Source organism: Astyanax mexicanus, chromosome 23, assembly GCF_023375975.1.
Source record: "Astyanax mexicanus isolate ESR-SI-001 chromosome 23, AstMex3_surface, whole genome shotgun sequence".
NCBI lineage: Eukaryota > Metazoa > Chordata > Actinopteri > Characiformes > Acestrorhamphidae > Astyanax > Astyanax mexicanus.
The window spans coordinates 4,206,839-4,224,575 of record NC_064430.1 but is presented as its reverse complement, the minus strand read 5'-3'; the positions used below and the strand labels follow the sequence as shown (position 1 = coordinate 4,224,575).

The 17,737-nt window shown below is 37.0% G+C and overlaps 1 protein-coding gene across 6 annotated transcripts in view; it reads left to right on the top strand.

Moving 5' to 3' along the window:
* The window catches only part of znf536 (zinc finger protein 536), a 429,900-nt gene that overhangs the window by 71,969 nt on the left and 340,194 nt on the right, over positions 1–17,737 (top strand). For 4 of the 6 annotated variants that reach the window (XM_007246936.4, XM_049470939.1, XM_015605220.3 and 1 more), the window contains exon 3: positions 13,213–13,242. The gene's annotated coding sequence lies outside the window, so the exon portion shown is untranslated. Of the gene's footprint in view, positions 1–3,005; positions 3,053–13,212; positions 13,243–17,737 lie in introns of all 6 variants that reach the window. The other 2 variants (XM_007246939.4, XM_049470940.1) reach the window with 1 other exon arrangement.

Sequence of the window (17,737 nt, the reverse complement as noted above, 5' to 3'; positions counted from 1 at the left end):
GTATGTTTAAAAAATGACATCTTAAAATGCTCAGGGAAAGCTCTTCTCCTGCCTATCCACCCGCCACCCGCCTGCCTGCCTGCTTTCCTGCCTTCTTTGCTGCCTGCTTTGCTGCCTGCCTGTGCGATTGGAGGGTTTGTCGGGTGAAAGAAAGCATAAAGAAGATGAGAGTGTTGTTGAAAAGAGTCGACAGGCTCTGTTACAGTGAGCTTTGACATCATCTCTATCCCTGGAGATAAGCCCGACACACCGCTCACTCTAGTCTCCAGCGTTTTTTTTTTTTTTTTCTTTTTTAACGCAGTAACGTACACCCGCCCGGCTAGGTAGCTGCCGCTTCGCACGGCCATATGTCCAGCGTATCGTTTGTCTTAAATGTATAGACCTATTAAAGCCACTTTATCGACTGTCCAGAAGGTCCGAATGAATTAATCCCGGCGTTTCAGGCAGTTGCTCGGCTCTGGTATTGATTGAGTCTTTTCTTTCCGAGGTAGAAAGACAGAAAGACAGAAAGATAGATAGATAGATAGATACGGCACCTCACAATATGGGCTACTGTAGAAATATTATAAAGGCTCAGGCCTTTCTAAAGTATAAAGTTTCAAATTACATTCACATCATAATACCATGCAGAGCTTTCTATACAATCTGTATCTGTATCGAGTCTTTCTGCTTTTTTTTCTTTGCTTATAATAGAAGCATTGCCATCCACAATGGACAGTAGTCTACTGACTCTGTGGTAATGATCGTGGGTGGCAGTGTCTGGCTAGAATTGAGCATCACAATGATTGAGTAGGATGATGTCCCAGTACTAAGCATAAGGCACTGGTACTAGGGCTTAGTGGTCTCCACCAAGCGTGTTTAGCTGTCCAACAAAGTTTTTAAAGCAGTGCTGCAGTAGACTAAAACAGAGGTATTGTATTCAAATATGTAAACTGGATCCAGTTCACTTCACTACCAGTATTTCTAAAACCGAGGATGAAAAATTTGTTAGAAGTCTTCTAAGTGAAGCAAACATTTAGTAAACATATAGAATTTGCACTATTATTGGTCCAGTTCTAATTCTTTCTTTCTTTAATTCATGGGTAGGATGGCCCTAACTATCCTGTATTATTTGCATTACTTCAATTCTACCTAGAGCCCAGTGTAAATGTCTGTTAGATGATGTACCACAGCTAAGCACAAGGCATTGGCTCTAGGGCTTAGTGGTCTCCTCCAAGCATGATGAGCTGTCCAACAAAAATTTCAAAGCAGTGCTAAAGTAGACTAAACAGAGGTCTTAACTACTAGTTAACTAATAGTATTCCAAAAAATCACAATAAAAACAAAAACTTATTAGAGGTCTCCTAAGTGGAGCAAACATCTAGTAAACATATATAATTTGCACTATAATTGGTTGACTTCCAGTTTTGGCCTCATTTTGTGGTGGATAGCATGGTTATCCCTTTCTATCCCTTATTCTTTTCATTACTGCAATTCTACCAAGTGCCCAGTGTAGATGTCTGTTGCACGATGTACCAGAGCTAAGCACTAGGCACTGGCTCTAGGGCTTAGTGGTCTCCTCCAAGCATGTTTAGCCTTATATGTTATGTCCAGTTACGTTTTTATAAAGCTAATTATCAGTTCTAAAAGATGCAGTGACTGACTGATTGAATCCTAGCTACAGTATTAATGGTATCAGTGCCATCATTATCACATGGGCTAACCCTCGCGGCGCCACACGGTCACGTATCAGATACAGTATGTACCAGTTCTAGGACCCTGTGTCGTGGTCGCGTACAATACAGGCTAAAAGTTTGGACACTATGGTCCAGATGGTTTGGGGTGAGCTGGAGCACAGAGTGAAGAAGGCAAAGGAGCAACAAGTGCTAAAAAAACACCTCTGGGAACTCCTTCCTTCAAGACTGTTGGAAAACTAAAAAAAGCACAAATTTCAGGTGGCCACCTCTTGAAGCTCATTGAGAGAATGTTGCCGAGAGTGTGCAAAGCAGTAATCAGAGCAAAGGGTGGCTATTTTGAAGAAACTAGAATATATATAAGTTGTTTCACCTTATGTACTTTTTGTTAAGTATATAAAACTCTACATGTGTTCATTCATAGTTTTGATGCCTTTAGTGAGAATCTACAATTTAAATAGTCATGAAAAAAGGTGTGTCCAAACTTTTGGCCTGTACTGTACATGTAAGTGGCTCAAATCTGATTTGAAAAGATGGTCCTTTTTCGTGTCAAAAAATGTAATCTCTCTTTTCGGTCCCATTCAGACCGAAAAATTGTGCTCCAAATGCGATTTGATTTGCGTCCCTTCAAAAGCTGGGAGGCGTCTGCAGATTTGGACCGGGTCTTGGCGGTGGGTGTTCTGGGAGCCGTGGTATTTTGGGCTGAGAGCCTTGTTTTGATGTTGTTGCGCGTGGAGCTGTGATTCCTGACACTCGCGCAGACCCGGAGCCGCGAGCTCGCGCTAATGATATCCGATCTTCGCCGTATCTCCCACGCTCGGGCGCGAGGCGGAGCCGAGGCAGTTATTAACGCGCCGCTCGGCTCCACTTCAGCGTGGCGTGCGGCGCCGGTGAACGGCGGATGTCAGTCAGGCTCCCTCCGGGGCTGCGCGGCAGGTGAGGCAGCAGGTTCGCTACAACAGATGGGTGAGAGTGGGGAGAAAACGAGACAGGATGCAATCAGAAAGTCACCTTTAAGATTGAACAGTACAAATTGAGCACGTGCGTTCGCGTCGCCGATCCCCCAGGAGCCCGGGTCATCACGTGAGGCTTAGAGGCAATTCTGAGAGCGGAGAGAAGAAGAGAGGAAGAGAGGGATGGGCTCGTCTGATCTGAAGTATTGATGCTTTCTTTTATAGAATAGATCTACATATAGAATAGATCTAACTAGTGCGGTGTTTTATATCATCACTGTTGGACAACAATAAAATGGAATCCATATTTTTTATATTTTTGACGTTTTTTTGACTTCCATTGAAAATTCAGAGGTTTTTTTTCTTTTTTTTTTTTCAGAGGTTCCAGTACTTCTCAGTTATAGATCAGTGAATGAACACATACAGGTAAATATATACAGTAATATAATTGTAATACAAAAGTTATACATTTTTTGACAAATCCCCAGTTAACAACATTACGTGTCTCCTAACGTTGGGAGAACATTTTGATAACGTTTTGGCCGAAGTTGTGGAAACTGTTAGTTGGGATGTGAATCTAGAATCTAGCTTTTTTTATGAATATATTCATTTTAATATGAACTGAAAAATAGAAATGCTCAAAAATGACTTTTCACATTGACCTGACTACCTTTAAAAGTTTTTTTTTTTTGATAGTTTTAATTTTTCCCAATAATATGTCAGTGAATTAACATATACTGCCCTAAATTGGACCATTCTTTAACCAAAAGTGGTATCATTCATCATATTTATTTATTTATTTATTTTTATTTTTTTTTGCTATTTATATTTTTGTCAGAAGGTTAAATGGACCAATCGAGATGCTGCTTGTTACATTGACTACCAAAGAAAGTTAAGGTTGTTTTTGGAGTTTTTTTTTCTTATATTCAGGCCTTAATTTGACAGTTTGAGTCATTGATACAGTCAGTAATCTGTTGAGTGAACCAATAGAATTATTTAAAAAACTACTTGTTGCATTGACTACCATTGAAAGGCAAGGGTATTTTTTGGATATTTTACCTAGATTGAACTATTTAGGCATTTAGATTGGACGAAAGACTTGCTTCAAAATGACTTGTTACATTGACTACCATTGGAACTTAAGGTGTTAAGGAGTTATTATTCCTAGATTGGACCCTATAGGCCTCAATTGGACGGAAGCTCCAAATTGAAGAGACCTAATGTAATGTTCAAAAATGACTTGTTACATTGACTACTATTAAAAGGCAAGGTTATTTTTGGATATTTTTCCTAGATTGGAAAATTTTGGCATTTAGATTGGACTAAAGACATTAAAATCATCAGTAATCTGGCAGTTTTTCTTTATATTGTGTCAGATTGAAATGCTTATGTATATAACTATACATATATAAGTATAAAGGAGCCGATTTGCTCTTTCTTCTGTGTAGCTTCTTTCATGCGTGTTCACCTCAGCCTCCCTGCTTGTATTTATTTCCTTCATTTATCTCCAGGTGTCTGCCTTTGTCTTTGACTAATACCTGCAGAGACTGGCAACTTGGCGGGTGGGGGCATCTGTTACCAGCAACTTCATTAAGCACAGCCCTGGAATCATGGGAGATGTAGTATACTGTATAAACAGCTCTGAGTAAAATGAACATTGTATTTTTATTTTTTTTTTCATAAACTACGGACAACATTTCTCCCAAATTCTCAAACAAAAAAGTATATATTGTCATTTAGAGCATTTATTTGCAGAAAATGAGAAATAGCTGAAATAACCAAAAAAAAAGATGCAAAGCTTTCAGACCTGGTTTTTAATCACGTGTTCACATGTGTTCATGCATCTTGGCATCATGTTCTCCTCCACCAGTCTTACACACTGCTTTTGGATAACTTTATGCAACATATTAGCTTGGTTTAAGGTCTTGTGATCCTCCATCTCCCTCTTGATTATATTTTAGAGGTTTTTAATTTGGTAAAAATCAAGAAGAAACTCATCATTTTTAAGTGCTTATATTGTTATATCTTTTTATCTGTTGATATATTTGGTAAGGGTCTTGTCTCAGGGTTATATACTGTGTATATATGTGTGTATATATGTGTGTGTGTGTTGTAGAGCCGTGAGTGCTCGCTGTCAGTCGCTGGATGGACTGTTCCAGCACTTCATCCTTCATTGTAAATCCGAGGCTCTCAAATGAAGATTGATTCAGTGGGAACGCGGAAAAACGCGTGTGATATGCGGACATACATTATAATTTACTGGCGTGTGACACGGCGCGCGTGCACATATGCATGGGCATTATCGGGTATCGCCACATATTCATGGGGGGGCCTCCGCCGTGTTATTAAAGCCATATGATATAATTGCGTTTGATGCGAAATAACCACAGATTCAGTGTTGCTCCCATGTGAGGATGCCAGCGGAGATGGACGAGCACATTAGCGGCAGGGACAACATTAGATTTGCTCAAAATTATTGATCTTTTGTTTGCCAGCCAAGTCGGCAATAAATAACCGAATAAGAGAGACGTGACTCATTATCGCTGTGCCAACTGACAGACCTCTATCAAAACAAGTCTCTCCTGCCTTCTGCCCCCTCTTTCTCTCTGTTTCTCTCTATTTATGTGTCTCTCGCTCGTTATAATACGTCGTTTTAACACGTATGTCAAAGAATCTCAGATTTAATCAGCTTTAAACTACTGTACTCCCATTACTCCTTTATTTAAAGCAATAGAATATTTACATACTTGTTTGGTCTTTTGGTTTGTTTAGGTTAAAAAATGTAAAGTATGAACGATTAAGATGAAAATCATAATACTAAGCACAAGTACATATAATATAAACACAACATATAATCAGGTTGGGTCAAGTTCAACACCTTCTTTCGTAATATAGAGTGACTAAATTGGGCCTAGCTAGTTTTTTTTTAAACTTAAGGCATAATAAAGGTTTGCAGCACAATGTTATTAGAACGTTTCCCACATGACATTCCCAGCTAAACGAATGCTAACATTATAGAAATGTTAAAAGTAACATTGATACATTCGTTAAATAAAAACCTTCTGAGAAAATCCCAAAAACTTGGCTGATTGATTTTAGCTAAAATAACCGGCATTGGTCTGTATTTTACACAAGCGCTCAAACTCAGAAGCTCAACGGTTCGCGACCCAACCTGTGTTCTTCTAACTAAGTTAAAACCAGCACTTTGCCAGTCAAAATCTCAAAATATCTTCTGTCCCCTCAATTTCTCAGGTCTCCGATTTCCGTAAAAGTTTCATCCAGCTGAGATAACCTGCATTAGTGTATATCTTACACACACGCTCGCATTTAGAAATGCACAGGTTCGCGACCCAACCTGTGTTCCTCCTACCACAATCTTAATTTTTACCTTTACTGACAAACAGCATATTGACAGACAAAATGTCAAAATATCTTCTTACCCCGCTAACTTTCTCTCTCTTTTTCTGTATGTCTCTCGCTCTCTATCATACTGGTCTATCACATTCAGAAGCTCACTGGTTCGCGACCCAACCTGTGTTTTCTAACCAACATCTTAAACCTCAAAATGTCGATATGTCTTCTGCCCCCTCTATTTCTCTTTCTCTCACTCTATCTATCTCTATGTCTCTTTATGTATCTCTCGCTCTCTCTATCGTTCTGGTATGTCACAGAATCTCAGATTTAATCAGCTTTTAATTCCTATACTTTTATAGCCCTTTCCTTTCTCCTTTTAACTTAAGGCCTCCGTCTCCCTCCATCACTATCTGATTCCCTTAAAATTTTAATCCGGCTGAGATAACCTGCATTAGTGTATTTTTTACGCCCCACTGTATCCGTTTGTCTTTCTTTCTTTATGTCTTTTGCTCTCGTTTGTTTTAGTCTATCACATTCAGAAGCTCAGCGGTTCGCGACCCAACCTGTGTTTTTCTAAACAACATCTTTAATACCTTTACTGATAAACAGCATATTGCCAGTCAAAATGTCAAAATGCCAAAATGTCTTTTGTCCCTTTCTTTTTCTCTTTCTGTCTCTCTCTCTCTTCATGTATCTCTCGCTCTCTCTATCGTTCTGGTATGTCACAGAATCTCCGATTTAATCAGCTTTTAATTCCTATACTTTTATAGCCCTTTCCTTTCTCCTTTTAACTTAAGGCCTCCGTCTCCCTCCATCACTATCTGATTCCCTTAAAATTTTAATCCGGCTGAGATAACCTGCATTAGTCCATATTTTACACACACGCTCGCATTTGGAAGCTCTGTGTTTTATTCCCACCTTCTTAGTGGAAAAAATCCTTTTATCACACAATGGGTAATTTATATCCATTACGAACATTTTCAATCCCTTTCAGGGCTGCTGTCAGTGCCTTTGGCACCCTCATGATTAATGTGATCTAATAATAGTGTGCCATTATATTTCCTTTAGTAAAACATGTACCAACATCCTATTCAGCTCCAACCAAATTCATAGCCTCTTAGAATGGCTCTCGCCTTTCCTCGGCTGAAAGACAAGATTGCTATTTTCGCACGGGAGATGATTGTGGAGGCTTCTGTGAATATGGTTTCATATTTTGCATCATTTTGGGGAGTGAGATGAGATGATGTGTTTTTGTGTTGGGTGTGTGTGTGTGTGTGTGTGTGTGTGTTAGATGTGTGTGTGTGTGTGTGTATGATGAGAGATTGGGAGGTGTGTCTCAGAATGAATTAGTGTCTGTATGTGTTAATGTTGATTCCCGTGGCTCGGGATGTTTCAGGATGTTCGGAGTGTGTACTCAGTGGCTTTAGCAAGTGTGTGTAGCGTGTGTGTGTGTAGAGCGTGTGTGTGTGTAGAGAGTGTGTGTAGCGACGATCGGTTCATCAAGGCTGATTAGATATTGATATTTTCTCTCTTTTTTGGGATTTTTGGGGGAATTTTTGGGCTTGACTCCAGAAATCAGGGATCAGTGTGTGTGGGAGAAGGTTTGAGAGTGTGTGAGTTTGGGACAATGGAGGATAGTACCTATGTGTGTGTGTGTGTGTGTATGATGAGAGATTGGGAGGTGTGTCTCAGAACAGAATGAATTAGTGTCTGTATGTGTTAATGTTGATTCCTGTGGGTCGGGATGTTTCAGGATGCTCGGAGTGTGTGTAGCGAGTGTGTGTGTAGCAAGAGTGTGTTACGATGATTGGTTCTTTAAGGTTGATTGTACATTAATATATTTCCTCTTTTCAGATTTTTTAATTAAAATAGTGTTGGAAAGTCAGGAAGTAGTAAAATAAGCCTAGTCCAAGACGAAATTGTCATTTTAATGGAAAATCTCCATTCAAAATAATGAGTAATCCAAGACTAGGCCTAATCACTGTTTGAGAAACCGACCTTAGTTTGGTAATTTACTAAATTTAACTGAATAAATCCTTGTTTTTACGCTTAAAGCTCAATATCTACTTCATTTAATCAGCTGGTAGAACTGATCAAACTCATACAATGTCTTAATATTCATATAAACAACCGAATTTTGCAAATTGTAAGGCGCACTATCAATCAACATTTATTTTCTGGTCTATTTCCATACACCTAAGTAAACAGAACTTTAATTCTAAAAAAAAAAAAAAAAAAAAAAAAAACATTTTCTTCTAAAGTTAAACGAGTGCTGGACGTTAATCTACACAGAATTTTGTCCTGAAAACTGTTTATATACAGTAAGCTTAGATTTCCATTAAATCATGAAAATCATGCAGATTAGATTCCAATATACTCACCTCAGAACGGTGAAAGAGATAGCGCTGTGGTTAGCGGCTAATGCTAATACTGCTTCAGCCTTAGTGCTGGAGAAACTTCACTGAGAATTTACCCTTATAATGCTGTACCTCAGCCACTTTACTGTTCCTTAATATCTGACTGGTAGAATTCATACATAAGATGCACCAGATTATAAGGCACACTGTTGTGTAAATAAGATACTTTTCTGAACAACACCATGTTTATTTGCTGGGCACAAAAACAAACCCAAACAAAAGAAAGAAAGTAAAAAAAAAAATTACAACGATTTAATTTTTTGTCATTTGTCAAATTTTGTGAAACAATGAAAGAAAATATTAAAATAATGTCAAAATGTTTTAAAAAGAGAGAAAAAGTTAGATACGAGAATGTCCTATATTATATTATAATTATAATAAAATTAACATCAAAATAAATGTAGTTGTATAGCAAATTTTACCAAGTGTGCTTTACAGAAATCAGTAATAAGAATATAAACAATTATGGATAAAAAATAAAAAGCTAAAGGTAGCAGCAACAATAAAAAAAAAAAAACTTCATATAGAGCTGAAGAATAAAAAAGGTTGTGATCAGATTTTCAAGCTAGACTATAAAAGACTAAATGAAAGGAGAGAGACAGAAGGTAACATAGACATGATCCCACCATGAACTGGAAAAAAAAATGGAATCTACTATATTTGTTGCTCTATTGTTTATTGTAATACTGGATAAAATATTGCAAACTTCAAAATTCAGTTTCTTTGCTTAAAAACAAAGTTTTGTGTATAAATTATTTATTGTATTAATAAATCACAGTAGTCACAGTACTGTTTTTACCTGCAGAAAAAATAAAATACAGTAAATCTTTTGGTGACAGCTTTTATTTTTAAATGAGAAAGAGAACGTTATCAAACTTTCTCAATTATTACGAATTAATTCTTTTCTATTTCTATATGGCTTTATTTCTGATTCATTTTCACATGATGTAAAGGACAGCTGGTGTTTTGAAGTCATGTAAAAAAAGCCATATGCAGCGTCTAATTTCATGTCCTGATATGGTGTAAAGACGTGTGTGAATGAGTGTGTCACTGTGTAGTGTGTGTGTGTTTGTACATGTGTACTCTGGGGATGTAGAGTGTGTGTGTGTGTGTGTGTGTGTGTGTGTGTGTGTGTGTGTGTGGGTTTTGTTTATTACCCGTGTGGTTGGTGGTGAGGACCAGCTTGTGGAGGGTCCCACCGCTGTGTGAAATTGACATCAGATGGTCGTGATGACTCCAACAATATCACATCCAGTCTTCATTTAGCGCCGGGCAGCTGACCTGCCACCCAGACCACACCGTGACCCCCCCACACCCGGCACCAGCCACACCGTGACCCCCACACACCCGGCACTGTCCACAGCTGTCATCACTTTACTTCAAACATCACCCCCTCACCTCTATCTCTCTCTCTTTATCCCTCTCTCTATCTCTCTCTTTCTCTCTCTCTTTTTTTCTCTTTCCCTCACACTGTATCTCTCTCTCTCTCTCTTTCTCTCTCTCTCACTGTATCTCTCTATCCATCTATATAAACATCTATATATAACATCTATCCCTCTCTCTCAATGTATTTCTCTCTATCTCTCTATATATATAAACATCTATATATCTCTGTCTCTATTTCTCTCTTTCTTTCTCTCTCTCTCTTTTTCTCTCTCTCTGTCTTTATCTCTCTCTGTTTCTTACTATTCTATCTCTCTCTATAAACATCTCTCTATCTCTCTATAACCCCTCTCACTGTATCTCTCTCTCTCTCTTTCTCTTTCCCTCTCTCTCTCTCCTTTTGTTCTCTCTCACTCTATTTCTATTTCTCTCTATACCTCTTTCTTTTCACCTTTCTCTCTCTCTCTCTCTCTCTCTCTATCTCCTTTTTCTCTTTATTTTAGTCACTTTTCTCTTTCTGTTGCATTTACTTTTTTCTTTTTGTTTTAATTTTATTAGCTTTTCTTTTTCTTTCTTTCTCTTGTTCTTTTTGCCTTTTTTACTCTTATTTCTTCTTTTTTTAGTTTAGTTTAATTTTATTCTTTTGATAAATTCTCTCTTTCTTTTTTCTCTTTACACTTTATACTTCACTTGTTTTCTCTTTCTTTTGTCTTTAATTACCTAAACTTCAATAATTTTGTTTTATTTTATTTTATCTTTATATTTTTTCTCTTGTTCTAATTTTTTTTAATTTTCTTCTCTCTTTCTCACATTCTTACTACTCTTTTTCTCATTCTCTTTGCTTCTCTCTTTCTCTCTCTCTCTCTTTCCACTTGTTTCTCGTTCCCTCTTGTATCTGGTTTGGTTGTATCAGTACTCGGCCGGAACTACTTCAGAGCTCTATTGTTCTAGTTTTTTTTTCTCTCTCTCTCTCTCTCTCTCTCTCTCTCTCTCTCTCTCTCTCTCTCTCTCTCTCTCTCTCTCTCTCTTTTGTTTGCTTGGTGTGTCAATCAACTACAGGAAAAGAGGCAGAAATGAGAAAGTTTTATATAAATGAATGAAAAGTAGCGGAGTAACGAGAGAGTGAGAGAGAGAGAGAGAGAGAGAGAGAGGGTGAGAGAATGAGAGAGAGAATGGGGTTTAGGCTCTGAGCTCTGAACTGGGAGAACTCCAGTGCCAGACCACACATTTACTGGTTATGATAGCTGTGGTCAGTCGGAGCATCGGCCGAGATCAAACAAGCAGCATGTAAAGAAGACAAGACAGGACAGGGGGACGGGACAGGGGACGAACAGGACGGGGGGACGAGGGGAAACTTGCAAAATAAACAGTAAAGAGACACATAAACACCGACCGGACAACTGCTTCCTCTCACTCAGCAGCATCTGTGCTTTAATTTTTTACCTTTTTTTTTTTGTCTAAAATGAAAGAGACAAAAAAAGCTCTATTTGACTTGTTGCTGGAAAATAAGAGCTTCAGGATATTCACTATTTTTTTATAGCAACTGCCATGCAATAACTTTATATCTCCAACATTTTTACTTCCAGTGTAAAAAAAGGACTATTTCTAAGTCAGTTTGTTGTATTATAATTATTATTGGTTCATTTATTATACATTTATAATACAACATACTGTAAAGTTGTAACATAAAGTGCAACAACTGGTAAATTAATTTGTTTAAAATATATTTTATACTGCATTGTAACTTCTAAAGAAACAAACATTTTAAAAGAAATAATTTTCAGTTTTATCATATATTATTATTATTATTATTATTATTATTATTATTATTATTATTATTATTATTATTGGAATTAGTGGAAATGCTGTATATATATATAACTTGACCTTTAGCTCTGTATGCATAACTTTAAGAATTAAATTAAATTAAATTAAATGTGTAGATAAACACATTGTACCAGTTGTAAATTTAACATTGAAGACATGCACAATCATTTCTTATAATTAACCAGAACATGTTTTATATTTTAGGGGATTGCTCAGGTGGACAAATAATTTTTTGCTGTTTACTACATAACTCTACTCTATATGTGTCCCTTAATTGTTTTTCATATGTTTAATATTAATCTATAATGTAGAAAATAGATTAAACAATAAATAAATAAATAAAAAATAAAGAAAAAACATTGAATAAGAAGTTGTGTCCCAACCGCATTCATTTGAATCATTCAATGTATTGTATTGTATTGGTAAACTTTAATAATTGTCTAAAGAAGGAGAGATGTGTAAGGCTCTTAGACATCTTATACGCATTCTCTTCTCCTTCTTCTTCCTCTCTTTCTCTTTTTTCCCTTCTGCCTTCCTCCTCTCTTTAACTGAGGGAAGCCCTTCCGAGGGAGGGGGTGGATTTTACATGTAAGCTCAGCGTTTTCTTCTACAGAGGGCCGAGCCTGACCATCGCTAAGCAGATAGACAGATAGAGAGATAGACAGATAGAGAGACAGAGAGACAGATACAGCTCTGGAAAAAAAATAAATAAAAATAAGAGACCACTTAAAAATTATGAGTTTCTTTGATTTTACCTAATTTTAAAACTTCTGAGATTTTTTTTTTTTTTTTTTTTTGCGCCAGGAGTGAGTAGCATGAAGTTATCCAAAAGCAGTGTGTAAGACTAGTGGAGGAGAACATGGTTATTGCACCAAATATTGATTTCAGAACTATAGTTACAATATTTTTATCAGGAATTTGGGAGAAATGTTCATTTTACTCAAATATAAACCTATAAATAGCAAAAACAGAGAAACTGATTCAGAAACTGAAGTGGTCCCTTCATTTTTTACAGAGTTGTAGAGTTTAGCAGGATGATTTAGCTGAATAGGTGCCCGCCTAACCGCCTAAACGCCTGCCTGTAATTCCCGAGCTGCAATCCGTATGGGGTGATGATGATGACCGTAATGATGAAGATGATTATGATGACTACCCACTCTGCTGGGTTTACATCATCTGTTCCTATACATGTGAATATGCAGAGGATCTGTGTCGAAGCTAATTCCCTTTTAATCTCATAAGTGCTCCGCTATGGCAGAGGACAGTCGGGCGCCTGTTGGCAGCTGCTTAAATAAGACATTAAGGGTATCACAAAGGAAACGCGCACCAGCACATTACTCGCCCACACTGTGCCAATCCCCGCGTTCGGAAGGAATATTAGATATTACCCTTTGTGAGGAAGAAAAGAAAACAGATATAAAGCTATATATCCAATCAGGGATCATACAATCGTGTATTTATCCTGAATAATTTATCCTTTTAACAATGAAGTCTATGTGAGTCTGTGCGAACAATGCAGATAATGCAAATAATGAGAATAGTGATTTGTGTAGTACTGTGTGCGAAAATTAATATATTTATTTATTTTGTTGTGTTTTTTTATAGGTGATCCAGACACACAGAGCATCTATCCAGGTAGGTCACAATATTTTCATTTATTTTTTATTATTCATTTATTCATTTATTTATTTATTTATTTATTTTTTCCTTTAATACAATCCACTACAGTAGAAAATAAATAAAAAATACTGTATGTTTTTGGATTATTTTTGATATTTAGATTTTATTTTTTTTACCGATTTGCAAGCATGTTTTGACAACAACAGAACGTATTATTGTATTAATGTATTATTGGCACCTGTAGATTGGATTACAATAGATTTGATTTAATAAGATTAAATTAGATTATCGAGGAAATAGGACAATATTGATAACAGCTGCTGGACTTTTTTTTTCTACTTTTCTTACTATTCTTAAGAAATTATGGTGTTTTAGATGTTATTTTATTATTTTTTGTAATTATGTTGACTTTTATTTTGACACAATATGGTTGAATGGATTAGAGACTTTTATTTTGATGTGGTCTGTTTGTGGTGTAACCTTTCTTCATATAAACTTTTACTTTCATTTATTCGTAAGAAAAAGAATAAAAAAAAGTTGATGTGAGTCAAGATTTTTGTTCTTGGTGTTAAATTAGGTTTAATATAGTTTAACCTTGAATCTGACTCTGCCCACTTTCCATTGCCAATGTTTTATTGGCTCCTGCCACCAGAAATTGAATGTTCTGATTGGTCCACTAAAGCTGTGATCTATTAAATAAAATTCAATATATTAAATCAGCTAAATCAGCATTGGTCTGTAGACAGTCTGGGTATGAAAACAGCTGATTTGCTGCAACCTGATTGGTTGCCGTGGATTATCGCCACTTCACTACTACTACTACTACTAAGTTTCTAATTGGCTTAAAGTTAAACTAAACTTTGTCTTAACTTTGACTCCGCCCACTTTACATTCCCAACGTTTGCAGTGGTTTCTGTGGTCAAATCGACTCCTTGAATATAAATTAACAAACCCACCGTGTCAAAATAAAGGTCACTAAAACACAAAAACAAACCAACCTTCAAAATAAAAGTTACTATTATAAATGAACAGACTCTCAATATAACAGCAACTAATAGAAATAAACAAATACACCATGTCAAAATAAAAGTCGATAATACATGAAAAAAAGACTTTCAGAATAAAAGTAATTAATATAAATGAACAAACCGACCAGTCCAAAAAAGTCACTAAAACAAACAAACAAAAAACAGATTGTGTCAAAACCAAGGTCACTAACCGTCAAAATAAGAGTTATATAAATGAACATATAAATGGCTCAACATAACAGCAACTAATAGAAATAAACAAATAAAACATGTCAAAATAAAAGTCACTAACACACACAAGCAAACAGACTGTCACCATAAAAGTTACTAACACATACAAATAGACTGTCAAAACAAAAGTCACTAATACATAAAAACAGCTAATATAAATGAACAAACAGACCACGTCAAAATCAAAAACGTCATTAAAGCAAATGAGAAAACAGTCCCAACGTTTGCAAGGGCTTCTGGAGTCAAATCAAAGGCTCTTACTAAGTAAATTAATGCATCAGTACCTGCTGATTTGTGGTGAAAAACTTTATCCAATCATATTTTACCGTTTTTGTATCCTTTGTGGCTTTGATTCTCTCGAAAACTACAAACCGAACTAGACATGCCTCAAAAAAAAAGAAAAAAAAGAAGAAGAAGAAGTCCTCCACAGAAGTGTCTTTATGAATCCGTCTGGTATTATATTGCCTGGAATTTGAGGCAGCATCGTGAAATATGGGATTTATTATGGCTACGGAACATAAGACAGTGATGTTGGTTTGCTGAAGGCCTGGATGAGGAGCTGGGAGGGCGGGGGAGGTCTGGCCGTGCCAAGGTTAGCTCACCTAGCAGCTACTTGTAACTGAGTTGGTGGAATGGCCCGTGTACCTCGGCGTGAAGATGCGGGAGAGGTGTGGGTGAAAATGTAGCGCTTGTCTGCTGATAGGGTGTAAAAAAAGAAGGGCAAAAAAAAAAAAAAAAAAAACTCTAGCGCCATGTTGATTTATATCTATTTATATTGAAGTCAAGATGGCCTGCTATCTTGACACCTAAATACAGTGGTGTGATGGTGTTTTTCCCCTTGCTCGCTCTCTCTATTAATCTCTCTCTCTTTCTCTCTATTGCTCTCTCTCTCGCTTTCGTTTTTTAGCCTTGCCAAACTCAGAAAGATGACGTGAAATGAAAATGTGTCATAATTCTGGGGAGAGTGGGAAGATATTCAGTGTATGCATTCCTGTGTGAGAGTGTGTAAGTGTGTGTGTGTTTGAGAGAGGATGAAAGTAAACGAGTGAGAGAAAGAGAGAGAGAGAGAGAAAGAGATATAAAGTGAAGGTCTATGTGGTTATGAACCGCAGCCGTATGGCACAAGAGTAAAGGTGTGAATAATTGAGAAGCTACATTATTTTCAAATGCCATTCGGTCCAGTTGAGTCTCTGGCTTTATTCCAGAAGACATTTAAAACACTGTGAAATGTTAAGGAGCAATGCAAACTGGGCTCGCATCCCACGCCGTCCTTTTTGGCGACTCCCACTCTGACACGGGGGCTGGAATTCTGTCGCCGAGCTGCCATTGACGGAGAAGGATGGCCGAGGATGTGTCCGCCCAGCTCCGTCCATCAGACCTCACATGACCAGTGCTTTCCTGAGTTATTACAAATTATTACAGCGCATTTAATGACTGAAGAATACGAAAAATCCAATAATTTACAACTAAAGACAGTCAAAGTGAGGCCTTATAATCAATTAATGCAGTGATAAGGTGCGATCACATAAAAAAAAGTTATTAGAATCAATTGCAATTGTTTTAGGCATCTGTGATTTGGCTTAACTAAGCTGCTGATTATTGTTCTCCTGCAAGCATGTTGAGCTGCCAATTAACACTGCATTAGCTGCAGTTGCAGTAGGGACTCAGGCCACATTTACTTTTATTCGTTTTTTTGCATTTATTTAATCTGTATTTGTGCATTTTCTCATAAATCATGTGAATACAGACAGAACCAAAATGTTTTTATGATTTTAAAGGAAATAATGAAGACAGTGTAGTCAATAGTTTAACCAAAAGCGTAGGCTTTTTTTGGTTAACAGTGTTTTACACTGTTTTACAAGCATTTACATCTTTACATTGCATCTTCTTTTTGAAGTAAAATATAAAAGGTACTAATGTAAATGAACAAACAGCCTGCCAAAATAAAAGTCACTGCTGCACAGGAACACAGACTTTCAACATAAAAGTTACTAATATAAATTAACAAACAGACTGTACAAATACATCACTGATCCATGCAAACAGACTGTCAAAATAAAAGTTACCAATACAAATAAACAAATAGACCATGTCAAAATAAAATTCACTACTACACACAAGCAAACAGACTGCCAAAATAAAAGTTACTAATACAAATAAACAAATGGACCATGTCAAAATAAAATTCACTACTACACACAAGCAAACAGACTGTCAAAATCAACAGACTATCAACATAACATCAACTAATACAAATAAAGCATGCCAAAATAAAGGTTCATAATATAAACTGAAAAAAATTTAAACCAACTAATACAAACAAAAAGACAAACAGACAGTTTTAAAAATATTAAATCACTGAAACAATCAAAGCAGTAACTTAACAAAGATTTCTTATTTAATTTTTTCTTAGAAAATTTATCTGATCTGTGACTCAAAATATGCAATTCACTGTAAACCAAGCTGTGATTTTTATTATTTTGTTTTTATTATCCATTACACCATCTCTAGTCGACACCTTTTCCAAAACCTGCAAAAATCCGTCGGTTAGCCGAGACTTAGCACCAGTTGGGTGCTGAAACAAAAGCGTCCCATATTTTATTCCCCTTCCAGAGCGGGCTGGTCTGAAGTGTGCAGGCCACAGATCAATCTGGCGGATGGCGTGAGGCGCGGTGGGTAAAGAGGGTGGCGTTTATCGATTTATCAAGGAAATACAGCGCCGCCATCGCCTTAAACGGCCACACCAAAGCCGGCTGTCAGGAGCTGGACGCGCTGACATTTACACACACGTACAGACGCGTAAACACACGGCCAGCCACATAGACATACATACATACACACTCTCTCAGAGCAAGCAGATGGATTTACCTCTCCACAAACACACACACACACACACACAGAAAGAGAGGCTTTTAAAAAGCTATCATATTGCTCTATTGTGAGAGGATGGCTGAGTCTCACTTATGGAAGGTATTTTTCAATTTTTAACCACATTGAGTTGTGTGCTTTCCACACACACACACACACACTTAGATACAGCCACACAAACACACACCTAGCGAGTAAGTGAGAGCAGTGAGAGGGGATGTGAGGTTGTCGCAGGGAGAAACGCAGCATTGCAGGCCATAAAAAGGATACTTTAACAATTGATCGGAGGAGCAGTGGTGGGAATGGCAGCTGTAAATCAATTTTATCTCCCAGCCTCTAAAGAGTGTTTTCTAATGAGGTTAATGCCACATAATGACCAAATT